Here is a 13,596-nt window from a genome sequence, read left to right on the forward strand (position 1 = left end):
ATCTCAATAATCCACTGTTAAAATTTTGATCAAGTCAGAGACTCATGCTATATTATGAAATAATCATTAATGAGTTTTCAAGATCAATCAGGATCAATCGAAATCTTTCAACCAGGCTGTTCGTTGAAGCGAACATCTGGGGAAGAAGAAGCTAAAACTCCATTATACAGGGTGTCCCAACGAAAATTTGAAAGCCCACAGGACTCAGAAACGAAGAGTTTTCAAAGATTTAAAAAAACAGGTTAACTTCTGTTTTCATCATGAGTTTGTTCCAGAAAAACGACCCCCATGAAGACGGCGTCAACCCCCAACGTTTTATGAATAGGGAAGAGATGCCGAATGTTGGTTAGTTTGAAGGTTATTTATATTCTCTACAAAACCGCTTAAAATTCTCAAAACCGGTTCATCATTAATGAATTATTGATAAAAAAAAATGTTTGAATGAAAATGTTTTCAGTCGGAAACATACTAAAGCAATGTTGGGGATGATTATGGCACATAAGAAAATGAATGGATGAAATCCAATAAAACACTCGGGAATGAAGTAATCTGAAGAGTTCTCTCCATCAGATACTGAGTTTATTGCGAATTTATAATCCGACTTTTAATTTCATGGAATTATTTTTCATGTTTCATAACGAATTGAACAGGAGTGGAAATTGGATTTCCCAACAAGCGTGAGGAAACTCCTCTTTGGAGAGCCAGTTTATATTACAGAGTGGGCCATTAAAACCGAAGCAGCGGCACTTCAATTCGGCAGATTCCAATGGGATATTTTCTAAGATCAAATTGATGCAGATCGATGATTGCCTAAACATCCTGTACATGTAAATTCATTCAGGTACGCACTCATTCGTTATCTCTTTCAACTTCCTGAGTAGGGTCATCTATATAAAGAATTTTAAGATTTCCTAATTTCCTACAGAACAAGAGAAATAGCATATTCATATTCCCATTTCCGTTTTCTATTTCAATAGTGCAATAAATTCCGAGTATAGAAAGTCTGGAAATTCACATCATCCGAATTATAAATTAATGAATTAATCATTTCATCCAATACCATCTCCATTTGTTATTATTTATCAACTCTTCACACTTCCACAAGATACAATTAGAGATAACGATGTACTGAATTTCACTTGGCCTTTGTAGTACATTAGTGGCTTTATAAATAACTTTCGAAGTTGGTGTTTGATGTAATAAACGAATGACTGTATCAATATTGTAGGAAAATAAATACTATCTCTATTGGAAGTGGGTGGAATACTTCGATAGTATTTCAGTATATCAACTGCCCAATATAACCTTACACTTACAGAAATATATAGAGTAGACCATGAAACAGCAACAGGGAACATTTCGTTCAGAATAGCCATTTCGTTAAACATGTGCTGTGAATCAATAAAAAAATTTCAAAAATAACCAGTGAAGCAACCGTACAGCAGATTTGTCATCGAAGTTGAAAAATAAATGAGTGGAAATTAAATGGCCCACTATGTATATTTTGGAAATTCCTTAGCTCCTTGATTGAAACATTTTCATTTCCTCAGAACTATTTTTGAGAACGATGAAGAAGTGTAGAATTTTTTCTTTTTGATCGAAAAATAGCAAGACTACATTTCACGACAAAGACAGTCCAGAACTTGTGTTTTTGAAAAAGGGTGACTTCAGTCTTACGAGTGCCAGTTGGTTACCTTTGATTTCAAATTATCGATCTCAATCCATTCATAAAATCGAAATTTGAAGAGAAAAAAAAGAAAACATTTCTTTGCATCGCCAATCTATGACTCAAAGAACATCGAACTTCCTCGAAACCATAAAAAACGATTCGACATCCATAGAACACCGGTTTGTGCATCGAAAATCAGCGTACCTTCCACAGATATCCATCGTCACGATCCAAGATTCCAGCAGGACACAGAACATACGTCGACAGTAACAGAATCACCCCTGACACTTCACGGAATCACAGAATAACGACGGAGCGCACAGATCGCCGCGGTTGAACTCTAGCTCTTCGCGCTTCCTCGTCGACTAACTGGCCTCTTCGGGCACCTCCAGCGCATACCACCGTGGGTAAAGCACGTCCACCAGGTGAGGCGACCGCTGCAGACGCAATTAACCGTTAAAAGTTCATAGTTAACTCGATTGGAGGTGAATCGTCGTTCGGGATGAGCAAGGTCACACACCTTCGATTCTTCGTACCGAAAACAAGGGCGGTCCTAGTGGGGAGCCATAATCCCATGCCCCCTTTGAGTACTTGGGAGAAATATGATATTATTTCCCGCTTCAAATATAAATGAGTTTCGAAGTTTCCTTTCAAACATAGAGCATATACTACAATAATTATAAAGATATAATAAAATCACTCCTGGGGACGCCACTGACCGAAAATGTACGCTCTATGATTTGGATGGGGACATTCCTTTCACTTTTCCCTTGCTTTTCGGACGACCTTTGCGGGGAAATGTCAATGAGGAAAATGACGTGCGCATTTGCCAGTAACGCACTGACTCTGTTTAAGAGGAAGGGTGTGAAAAAAACGAATAAGGGACACAGAGTGGGTCTTTGACTCGAATGGATATTTCAACAGTAGATTCTTGAGGCTAAAAGAAACACTTTTTTCCTTTACCATTTTTTCCGAATCGGCTCGGTTCAAGAGATACAGGCTGTTGAAAATCATAAAAAAATGACATTTTTAGGTCTATAATCACAAACGGTTTTATGGAATGACATGAATTTCGGAATATAGTTCTTCATTTATTTGATGAATCTTTTTCGAACACAAGATATCACCCACGTCTTCCAGTTTTCTCATTATAACCATTACTTACCATAAAAATACCAAAAATTCAAAGAACCCAACTCTTGAAACTGAGTTAGACGCTACCTAAAGGATATTTGAACGTATTGTAAAATAAGTATTCTTCATATTTTCTCGTATTTTCGAGTAATTTGATGTGCCATAAGAAAAATTGGTTACTTTGGCTGAATAAGGCCCGTTTGCACCAATCCCCCATAAAATGAGTACTTAACTAAGCGTAGTTTAAAGTTAATGGACGCTTAATTTTATTGTCAGTTGCACGACTGCGGCTTAACAGAATCTTAAGTAAGGGGCCCTTAAGTTTTCATATCTAGTGATATTTCAGTTTTTTATTTTGGTGCAACTTCATCCTAGTCCAATAAAGCCATTTCATTGGTTGGCGGGTTGCCGATGATCGTTGTCATTTCATTAACCTAACTTTATTGTCCTGTCAGTCAGTGTCAAGTGAACTATTATATTATTATCAAAGAGTGACAACTTTTTGTTGCTGAATTAGCATTATTATTGATAATGAAAATAAAAAAATAAAAGGTACTTGACGTTATTAGAAAAACCACAGCAGTTCTGCAGCCAGTTTATGAGTTCAACAAATTATTTTGGGTTAGAATCCCGCCCTTAAATACCTAAGTGGTCATTACAGGAGTGCTTAAATTTAAGGCTAGCTTTAGCCATTTAAATGTCACTTTACAGTTGTTGCAACGTAATTTAAGTTAAGGGTTCATTTTAAGGGACACTTAACACTAAGTGCGTTTGGTGCAAACGGGTCTTAGAGTCGAAGACACACAGTTTAGGTATTGTTCGAATTCAAAACAATTCTCACCGGCGAAGAAATGTCGAAGTTACAGCTAGAATTTCCAGAAAAAAAAAGGAATGTCATAAAATGGCGATATTTCCATAGCTACGCATTGTATCTGGAAAGTTTCAGAAACATTTCGAGTTGCTGAGCTGACAATCCACCCAGCACAAAAAAACTTTGTGAAGCCCTCTACCATTCCCAAATTTTTCGCCAAAAAACCAAAATTTTCGACTGCCTCACATTAACACCCTCTACAACAAGAAGATATTGAGGAAAAATTGGGCTATTCTTCAGAGGTCAAATGAGGCCGAAACCATGGTCAGCATCTGCTTTTCTTCGATGGAGCATACTCCATTTAGGGCCCTGTCGATGGCAAATTGACTGGTTCAATTCAGATCGTAACACTTGTTGATATTCATATCAGCAGGTGGTATGCTCAGTTTAATCACCACCAATAAAATATTAAACAGAAGGAAAAACAACCTTTACCAAATCCAATCCAGAGAATCCGACAAATCCCAAATTTCTCCACTCGATCCACCCCAAACTCTCATCCTAGGACGAGATAACACCCCCAAACATCCCTCCCCCACCCCTGATACGGATCTTCGTCATTAGGTTCGCCTTCTAAATACATAAAAATCCCCGAAAGCCCTCTGAGGCACTCTCTCTAATCGAGTAGAAGGTCCAATTGAATTGGGGTACCCTTTTCCGCGAGACAGGAACATTGGCTCATACGTCAAGCGGTCCGGGTAGAACTGTCCTACGACGAGCTATTTTAGTCCTTTCACGATCTCCGAAAGTCGATTTCGCAAAGTCCCAGGATTGTTCCACGGACGCATTGGGGATTTAAATGTATCCTGATGTTTCACTACTCGGTATGAGAGTATGAGAGAAAGAAAATTTACAAAGAGGGATATTGTTTTTGAAAGACGTTTTGGTTACCGTAGATTCGGGTGACTTGGGACGATTGTTGAATGGAGGAGTTCCCTACATGTTGGCCAACCTAGAAAAAATTCAACCAACGGGGAATGATTGCTTTCTAACGAAACCTACTTCATTCTTTCCGCAATGATAAAATATATTTATGAAATTCTACCGAGCTTTCCAGAGTTTACTGTTGAAAAGAAAAAAAGAATTGCATAACTTCGATTGCTGATTGGTTGAAATTTATGTTGGTATCACTACTTCTTGTAACAATTGACATATTTCATTGGCAAATGTCATTTTTACTGATAAAGAAGAAAGAAGTAAAAGAGTATTCTGTGACCATTTACGCCATTTATGGTTATGTTATGTGCAAAGTTTTGGTTATGTGCATAATCTTTGCTTGAACCATAGACTTAATAATATTATTATGTATAGGGAACTCTAACGATTTGTCAAAATCAGCGTTCGCTGTCGTGAGGCACACAAGCTTTTCCCTCCATTGATTCGCGTGCTGTTTTGGTTGAGTATTGTGATTTGTGCATGTTTTTGGAAAAAAATTTCTTCCCGATGTTAGATTATAGTGATAAGACTACAACTTTCTCAGAAATACCTCTTTATAGTGATAATAAAAAGCTTTGTGTGCCCCACGGTAACGAAAAATCAGCTGATTTTGACAAATTGTTAGAGTACCCTATATGATATAACGAAAACTTTGCACATAACCTAACAGATTACATTTTCCTTCTTGACATTTGCCAACGAAACATGTCAATTGTCACAAGAAGTAGCAACACCAACATAAATTTCAACCAATCAGCAATCGAGGTTATGAAAATCTTTTTTTCTCTTTAACAGTAAACTGTAGAAAGCTCGGTAGAATTTCATTACTATATTTGATCATTGCGGAAAGAATGAAGTAGGTTTCGTTAGGAAGCAATCATTCCCCGTTGGTAGACCTTTTAGACCTTTTTCTAGGTTGGCCAACATGTAGGGAACTCCTCCATTCAAGTTGTCATTTGTCATTGAACTATTTTTATCTGAAAAAGAGGTTCAAATATGCTTAATGACTCAGACTATTGATTAGGATATATAGCATGCTTCAGAATTCCGATATAAATTTTGAAAAAAAATAAAATATACTTGTCCCAAGTTACCCACCTATTTGGGAGGTTGGGACACAAGTTAAAATCTATTGATCTCTCAACTCTCAAATGAAATAGGTGACTTGGGACGGTGTATAGTTTTGAAAAATTAGAATGTGTGATTATATAGTTCAAATTCGGTGGGGAAATTAAATGATAAACTCCTATTACAGCGAAGGTAAACATATTGCAACTCAAATGTAAAAAAAAACTAAACAAAACAAGGGAATTTTGATTTATTTCATTCTTTCATGATTTCTTTGTGGAAATAACGTAAATAATAATATCCTGCGAAAAATCGGCATATTTCCTGCTGCCAATGCGCCGCTTGTATCTTTTCTGCATTGTCCCAAGTCACCCTATGAAACAACAAAATAAATGAATGAGATCTGTGTTGCCGTTTGATTTGTAAACAACCTTGTTTCATGACATATCTAATATCCCAATATCCCACGTATCCAGAAAAAAAAATACACATGCACAAAGTGAAACACATGTACAGGACACTAGGGCCATAAAAAACGCGCTTTTACTCTCCTGAATTCGTTAATTTTTCCTGTCAATTCAAACGCTATGGTCACGGCAAACTCAACAGCAATTAATTGTTAAACTAACCGAAAAGACGCTACACAATCTTATAAGTTTGTCCCTTCACTCATAAATGGTAAGAAACAAAGAAATATACAAGGGGGGTTTATTGTCCCATGTTACAGGACTGTCCCAAGTCACTCGAATCTACATATTTTCAGATTTGACTGGATTTATTGAGTCTTATTTTAGTTTTGATTACCGTTAATCATCAATCGTATCTTATAAGGATGGAATTTATGTTGTTTGAGGATTCTCATGATTGATATGCGTGAAACACCAGATACATCGGACAATTTCCTAGTACTAAAGGTTGGATCCATTGCTACATGACCTAAGACAGCCACGTCCCTCGCTTCGTCTCTTTCATGCACTCTCTTTTTGTTTCCGACGGAACCAGTAGCTTCAAATTTGCCAACCAGTTGCACAACATAAGCAGCAGATACATTTTTTTTGTCTTTCCTCAACTAAAGCCACAGTTGTTCGCGTAGAGTCGATATTTCTAAAAAATAATTCTATCTTTCCACCCTTCGATGAAAGTGTGTTCATGGATACCGATCATCAAATGAAGCATCCACGGTACATGCACACGGCATTCATGGCTAGTTCAAAAGCACACCTCTCTCCCTCAACCCCCATAAACCACTGAGCATCAGTAGTCAATCGTCGAAACAATTCAACGAATTCGTAAACATCCACCATATCAGGTGATTAACGTCGATTCGAATAGAACAAATGCCACAACCAGGGCTAAGAGATGGAGTCAGAGGCATCGTCATCAGATTGACGATATTCTGTGTACCGGCTTCAATAGGATGGATCGGAATAATCTGGCAGGTCAAGCGTGAGAATACACCAATCGGTTGAGCACACTTCACAACTTGACGTTTCGTAGAATGCAAATTGCAGAAGGATCAAGTGGTAGTTTGATGAGACGATCTCAGGACTCTTGGATACAGAGTTCAATGATGCCAATAGCACAGCTAGATCATGCGTGCGTATTTTTTAAGTGTTCACTATTGGGCACTTCGTATTGACGTCAATTGCAGGTTTTCTATGGCCACTTGACAGCAAACAAGTCATGAATGACATTTAAAATCGAATAGTAGGACTCAATATTGTCAATAGTAGTCAAGTGTCAAGTTTTCTCATACCGCTCTTTCATATCACCATTGAAGGATAAATAATAATCTCACCGAAGGACATTTTCTCAGAGAATTGACGAGGATTTATGAAAACCACTCGAAATTACTATAAAGCTACCATAAAGTTTTCATACAACACTCATCCTTCCTTCACTCCTTGATCTAAACATAGCCAAAGCCATTAAGGCAGACGTAAACGACCTTATAGGTATCTTATCATAGGGCGGTAACCAAGACCACCACAATGGCTTAAATTAAATTTCCCGCGCTTATCTCAATAAACTTCTCAGATTATGATACCACCCATTGTTAGGTACACCGAAAGCGGGCTTTTTAAACAAATACAATCGGACGCCAAAGTACAATAGGCGAAAATGTGGGTGGAATGTATTTTCTACGAGCCTGCTGAACGGATAACAACTTTTCTCTATGGTCTGTTATTGTTACTGGTAAATGGCCGAACTTGAACAATGCAAAACTGCCTGACGTCGCGAACTCAAGGTAAACGATGTTAAGCGGATAAGTTTCTGGGAAAAGATGGAGTCTTCTGGTTATCCTTGGTTCATAAAGAGCACCTCACATTCAGTGTTCAGTTTCTTGTAGCAGAAAAAAGTATCAAAATCACAGAACCTTAATATAAACATTGATGGCCCTCTATCCGAGGCATATTCCGGTATTGTGAAGCAATACACCCTAGCGACATTTGATATGGAACGAAGACAAGCAGAACTCATCGAGGGATGAGTTGTGTTGCTCTGACGAGATCAAATGAGAACAAAACCACGCTCGATGAGATGGTGGTTTATAGTTTCATTCGAAATATTCATAAATCAAGCACAATAATTGATAACAATGAAAAGAAACCCGAATGTTCGGAACGAGAAGTGAGCTCACAATAAATAATTTATCTGTAATGCAATTTTCGAAGACAATAGAAGATTTCCTTTCTCCATAGAGAGTCCCATGAAGAACTGATACGAAAGATGTTACTTTCAAGCTCAGAGTTTCTTAACACCGAAGATATTCAATCTACGAAATTGATATCCAAATGTCAGCGTTAAATTTCATGTTTACTTTTACATATACCTACATTTGTACATATTTCGATATCAGTTTTCATTGAATTGGTAATCCTCCTACCCAACCCAAATTTATCGATAAAATTTCGAAGCATTTTCTTCAATTCTATTCGAAACAAATTACGAAACTGAATCTTATAGAAGATTGATATATTTAATGGCATTCCATCACTATTACAGTTAGAAACATTTCCCGAAATGCTCTATCCCAATACCTTGAAAACTCGTTTCATGCAATGATAGTGAGCAGTGTACGAGCGATTTTACAAATGCAGCAATGGACACAAAACCTGATAGGTAATCTGTCGAATTTTTAAGGAGTTTCAGGTAAGCTGATAGACGACTTCTAGAATCCGTTATGTGGTAAGATATGAAATTATGAGACGATGACATTGTTTATGGGAACACGTTTAGACCACGCTGGAATATATACAATGGATTGTAACATTTGTAACTATCATTTGTTACGACCTTGTTTGGAAAAGAATATCTATAAATTTCAGTCGATATCAACCAAACAGATCAATCTGAAGGGCTCCCTGGAGTGCAATTCTTATGCTAAGGTGGAAGCCTTGGCAACGCTGATAATGAAACTGACAATCCCGATTGGATCAGACGAATATATCAGGAGATATCGCAGATTGAAATTTGCAAATTTTGAAAAATGACATTTCCAAAATGAAAATCTAAACGAAGGGAGATTGGCTTTCGGAATTACTTGCAATAGATTCAGCGTGTTCGAAAACCTATAGTTTCATACCAAAATTTCAAATATCTTGACCAGTATAGGAAAAAATAATTTTTTTTGTTTTTCCACTTTTCATTTTCGAGTTGACTTCGAAGAGCTCCCTGGAGTGCAATTCTCTATTGAATCATCAACTGTTTGGTTTTCTAGAATCTTCAAAACAAATTCTATGCACTCCATATCCTAAAACAGTAGTAGGACATTCTGATTTTCAGGCAGAGGAGCAAATAGGTCATTTTAGGGGGGTCTAACCCCTTGCTCATTTTTGAGCCAAAAAATCGAGATTTTCGAAATCGAGTTTTTGTGCTAGGGTGGAAGCCTTGGCAATGCAGATTATGAAACTGGAAATCCCAATTGGATCAGACGAATATAACGGGAGATATCGCAGATTGAAAATTACGATTTTTTAAAAATTGACTTTTCCAAGATGAAAATCTAAACGAAGGGAGATAGGCTGTCGAAATTGCTCGCAATAGATTCAGCGTATTCGAAAACCTATATTTCCATACCGAAATTTCAAATATCTGGCCCTGTTCAGGAGAAAATCATTTTTTTTGTTTTTCCACTTTTCATTTTCGAGGTGACTTCGAAGAGCTCTCTGGAGTGCAATTCTCTATTGAATCATCGACTGTTTGGTTTTCTAGAATCTTCAAAAAGAATTCTTTGCACTCCATATCCTAAGACAGTCGTAGGACACCCTGATTTTCAGGCAGAGGAGCAAATAGGTCATTTTAGGGGGGTCTAACCCCTTGCTCATTTTTGACCCGAAAAATCGACATTTTCGAAATCGAGTTTTTGTGCTAGGGTGGAAGCCTTGGCAACACTGATTACGAAACCGAAAATCCCAATTGGATAAGACGAATATAACAGGAGATATCGCAGATTGAAAATTGCGATTTTTGAAAAATTGCCATTTCCAAGATGAAAATCTTAACGAAGGGAGATAGGCTTTCGAAATTGCTCGCAATAGATTCAGCGTGTTCGAAAACCTATTTTTTCATACCAAAATTTCAAATATCTGGCCCTGTTCAGGAGAAAATCATTTTTTTTGTTTTTCCACTTTTCATTTTCGAGTTGACTTCGAAGAGCTCTCTGGAGTGCAATTCTCTATTGAATCATCAACTGTTTGGTTTTCTAGAATCTTCAAAAAGAATTCTTTGCACTCCATACCCTAAGACAGTTGTAGGACACCCTGATTTTCAGGCAGAGCAGCAAATAGGTCATTTTAGGGGGGTCTAACCCCTTGCTCATTTTTGACCCAAAAAATCGAGATTTTCGAAATCGAGTTTTTGTGCTAGGGTGAAAGCCTTGGCAACACTGATTACGAAACTGGAAATCCCAATTGGATCAGACGAATATAACGGGAGATATCGCAGATTGAAAATTACGATTTTTGAAAAATTGCCTTTTCCAAGATGAAAATCTAAACGAAGGGAGATAGGCTGTCGAAATTGCTCGCAATAGATTCAGCGTATTCGAAAACCTATATTTCCATACCGAAATTTCAAATATCTGGCCCTGTTCAGGAGAAAATCAGTTTTTTTGTTTTTCCACTTTTCATTTTCGAGGTGACTTCGAAGAGCTCTCTGGAGTGCAATTCTCTATTGAATCATCAACTGTTTGGTTTTCTAGAATCTTCAAAAAGAATTCTTTGCACTCCATATCCTAAGACAGTCGTAGGACACCCTGATTTTCAGGCAGAGGAGCAAATAGGTCATTTTAGAGGGGTCTAACCCCTTGCTCATTTTTGACCCAAAAAATCGACATTTTCGAAATCGAGTTTTTGTGCTAGGGTGGAAGCCTTGGCAACACTGATTACGAAACCGAAAATCCCAATTGGATAAGACGAATATAACAGGAGATATCGCAGATTGAAAATTGCGATTTTTGAAAAATTGCCATTTCCAAGATGAAAATCTAAACGAAGGGAGATAGGCTTTCGAAATTGCTCGCAATAGATTCAGCGTGTTCTAAAACCTATATTTTCATATCAAAATTTCAAATATCTGGCCCTGTTCAGGAGAAAATCATTTTTTTTGTTTTTCCACTTTTCATTTTCGAGTTGACTTCGAAGAGCTCTCTGGAGTGAAATTCTCTATTGAATCATAAACTGTTTGGTTTTCTAGAATCTTCAAAAAGAATTCTTTACACTCCATATCCTAAGACAGTTGTAGGACACCCTTATTTTCAGGCAGAGGAGCAAATAGGTCATTTTAGGGGGGTCTAACCCCTTGCTCATTTTTGACCCAAAAAATCGAGATTTTCGAAATCGAGTTTTTGTGCTAGGGTGGAAGCCTTGGTAACACTGATTACGAAACCGAAAATGCCAATTGGATCAGACGAATATAACAGGAGATATCGCAGATTGAAAATTGCGATTTTTGAAAAATTGCCATTTCCAAGATGAAAATCTAAACGAAGGGAGATAGGCTTTCGAAATTGCTCGCAATAGATTCAGCGTGTTCGAAAACCTATATTTTCATACCAAAATTTCAAATATCTGGCCCTGTTCAGGAGAAAATCATTTTTTTTGTTTTTCCACTTTTCATTTTCGAGTTGACTTCGAAGAGCTCTCTGGAGTGCAATTCTCTATTGAATCATCAACTGTTTGGTTTTCTAGAATCTTCAAAAAGAATTCTTTGCACTCCATACCCTAAGACAGTTGTAGGACACCCTGATTTTCAGGCAGAGGAGCAAATAGGTCATTTTAGGGGGGTCTAACCCCTTGCTCATTTTTGACCCAAAAAATCGAGATTTTCGAAATCGAGTTTTTGTGCTAGGGTGGAAGCCTTGGCAACACTGATTACGAAACCGAAAATCCCAATTGGATCAGACGAATATAACAGGAGATATCGCAGATTGAAAATTGCGATTTTTGAAAAATTGCCATTTCCAAGATGAAAATCTAAACGAAGGGAGATAGGCTTTCGAAATTGCTCGCAATAGATTCAGCGTGTTCGAAAACCTATATTTCCATACCGAAATTTCAAATATCTGGCCCTGTTCAGGAGAAAATCATTTTTTTTGTTTTTCCACTTTTCATTTTCGAGGTGACTTCGAAGAGCTCTCTGGAGTGCAATTCTCTATTGGATCATCAACTGTTTGGTTTTCTAGAATCTTCAAAAAGAATTCTTTGCACTCCATATCCTAAGACAGTCGTAGGACACCCTGATTTTCAGGCAGAGGAGCAAATAGGTCATTTTAGGGGGGTCTAACCCCTTGCTCATTTTTGACCCAAAAAATCGACATTTTCGAAATCGAGTTTTTGTGCTAGGGTGGAAGCCTTGGCAACACTGATTACGAAACCGAAAATCCCAATTGGATAAGACGAATATAACAGGAGATATCGCAGATTGAAAATTGCGATTTTTGAAAAATTGCCATTTCCAAGATGAAAATCTAAACGAAGGGAGATAGGCTTTCGAAATTGCTCGCAATAGATTCAGCGTGTTCGAAAACCTATTTTTTCATACCAAAATTTCAAATATCTGGCCCTGTTCAGGAGAAAATCATTTTTTTTGTTTTTCCACTTTTCATTTTCGAGTTGACTTCGAAGAGCTCTCTGGAGTGCAATTCTCTATTGAATCATCAACTGTTTGGTTTTCTAGAATCTTCAAAAAGAATTCTTTGCACTCCATACCCTAAGACAGTTGTAGGACACCCTGATTTTCAGGCAGAGCAGCAAATAGGTCATTTTAGGGGGGTCTAACCCCTTGCTCATTTTTGACCCAAAAAATCGAGATTTTCGAAATCGAGTTTTTGTGCTAGGGTGAAAGCCTTGGCAACACTGATTACGAAACTGGAAATCCCAATTGGATCAGACGAATATAACGGGAGATATCGCAGATTGAAAATTACGATTTTTGAAAAATTGCCTTTTCCAAGATGAAAATCTAAACGAAGGGAGATAGGCTGTCGAAATTGCTCGCAATAGATTCAGCGTATTCGAAAACCTATATTTCCATACCGAAATTTCAAATATCTGGCCCTGTTCAGGAGAAAATCAGTTTTTTTGTTTTTCCACTTTTCATTTTCGAGGTGACTTCGAAGAGCTCTCTGGAGTGCAATTCTCTATTGAATCATCAACTGTTTGGTTTTCTAGAATCTTCAAAAAGAATTCTTTGCACTCCATATCCTAAGACAGTCGTAGGACACCCTGATTTTCAGGCAGAGGAGCAAATAGGTCATTTTAGAGGGGTCTAACCCCTTGCTCATTTTTGACCCAAAAAATCGACATTTTCGAAATCGAGTTTTTGTGCTAGGGTGGAAGCCTTGGCAACACTGATTACGAAACCGAAAATCCCAATTGGATAAGACGAATATAACAGGAGATATCGCAGATTGAAA

At 37.5% G+C, this 13,596-nt stretch overlaps 1 protein-coding gene across 10 annotated transcripts in view; it reads right to left on the reverse strand.

Annotated features, from left to right (window-relative positions):
* LOC123316273 (putative polypeptide N-acetylgalactosaminyltransferase 9) overlaps nt 1–13,596 on the reverse strand; it is a 124,803-nt gene that overhangs the window by 49,366 nt on the left and 61,841 nt on the right. Inside the window, exon 1 of one of the 10 annotated variants that reach the window (XM_044902256.1) lies at nt 1,874–2,080. The exons of the other annotated variants lie outside the window; for them this stretch is intronic. The gene's annotated coding sequence lies outside the window, so the exon portion shown is untranslated. Of the gene's footprint in view, nt 1–1,873; nt 2,081–13,596 lie in introns of those variants that run through there. 10 annotated transcript variants of the gene reach the window in all.

Source organism: Coccinella septempunctata, chromosome 7 (assembly GCF_907165205.1).
Source record: "Coccinella septempunctata chromosome 7, icCocSept1.1, whole genome shotgun sequence".
NCBI lineage: Eukaryota > Metazoa > Arthropoda > Insecta > Coleoptera > Coccinellidae > Coccinella > Coccinella septempunctata.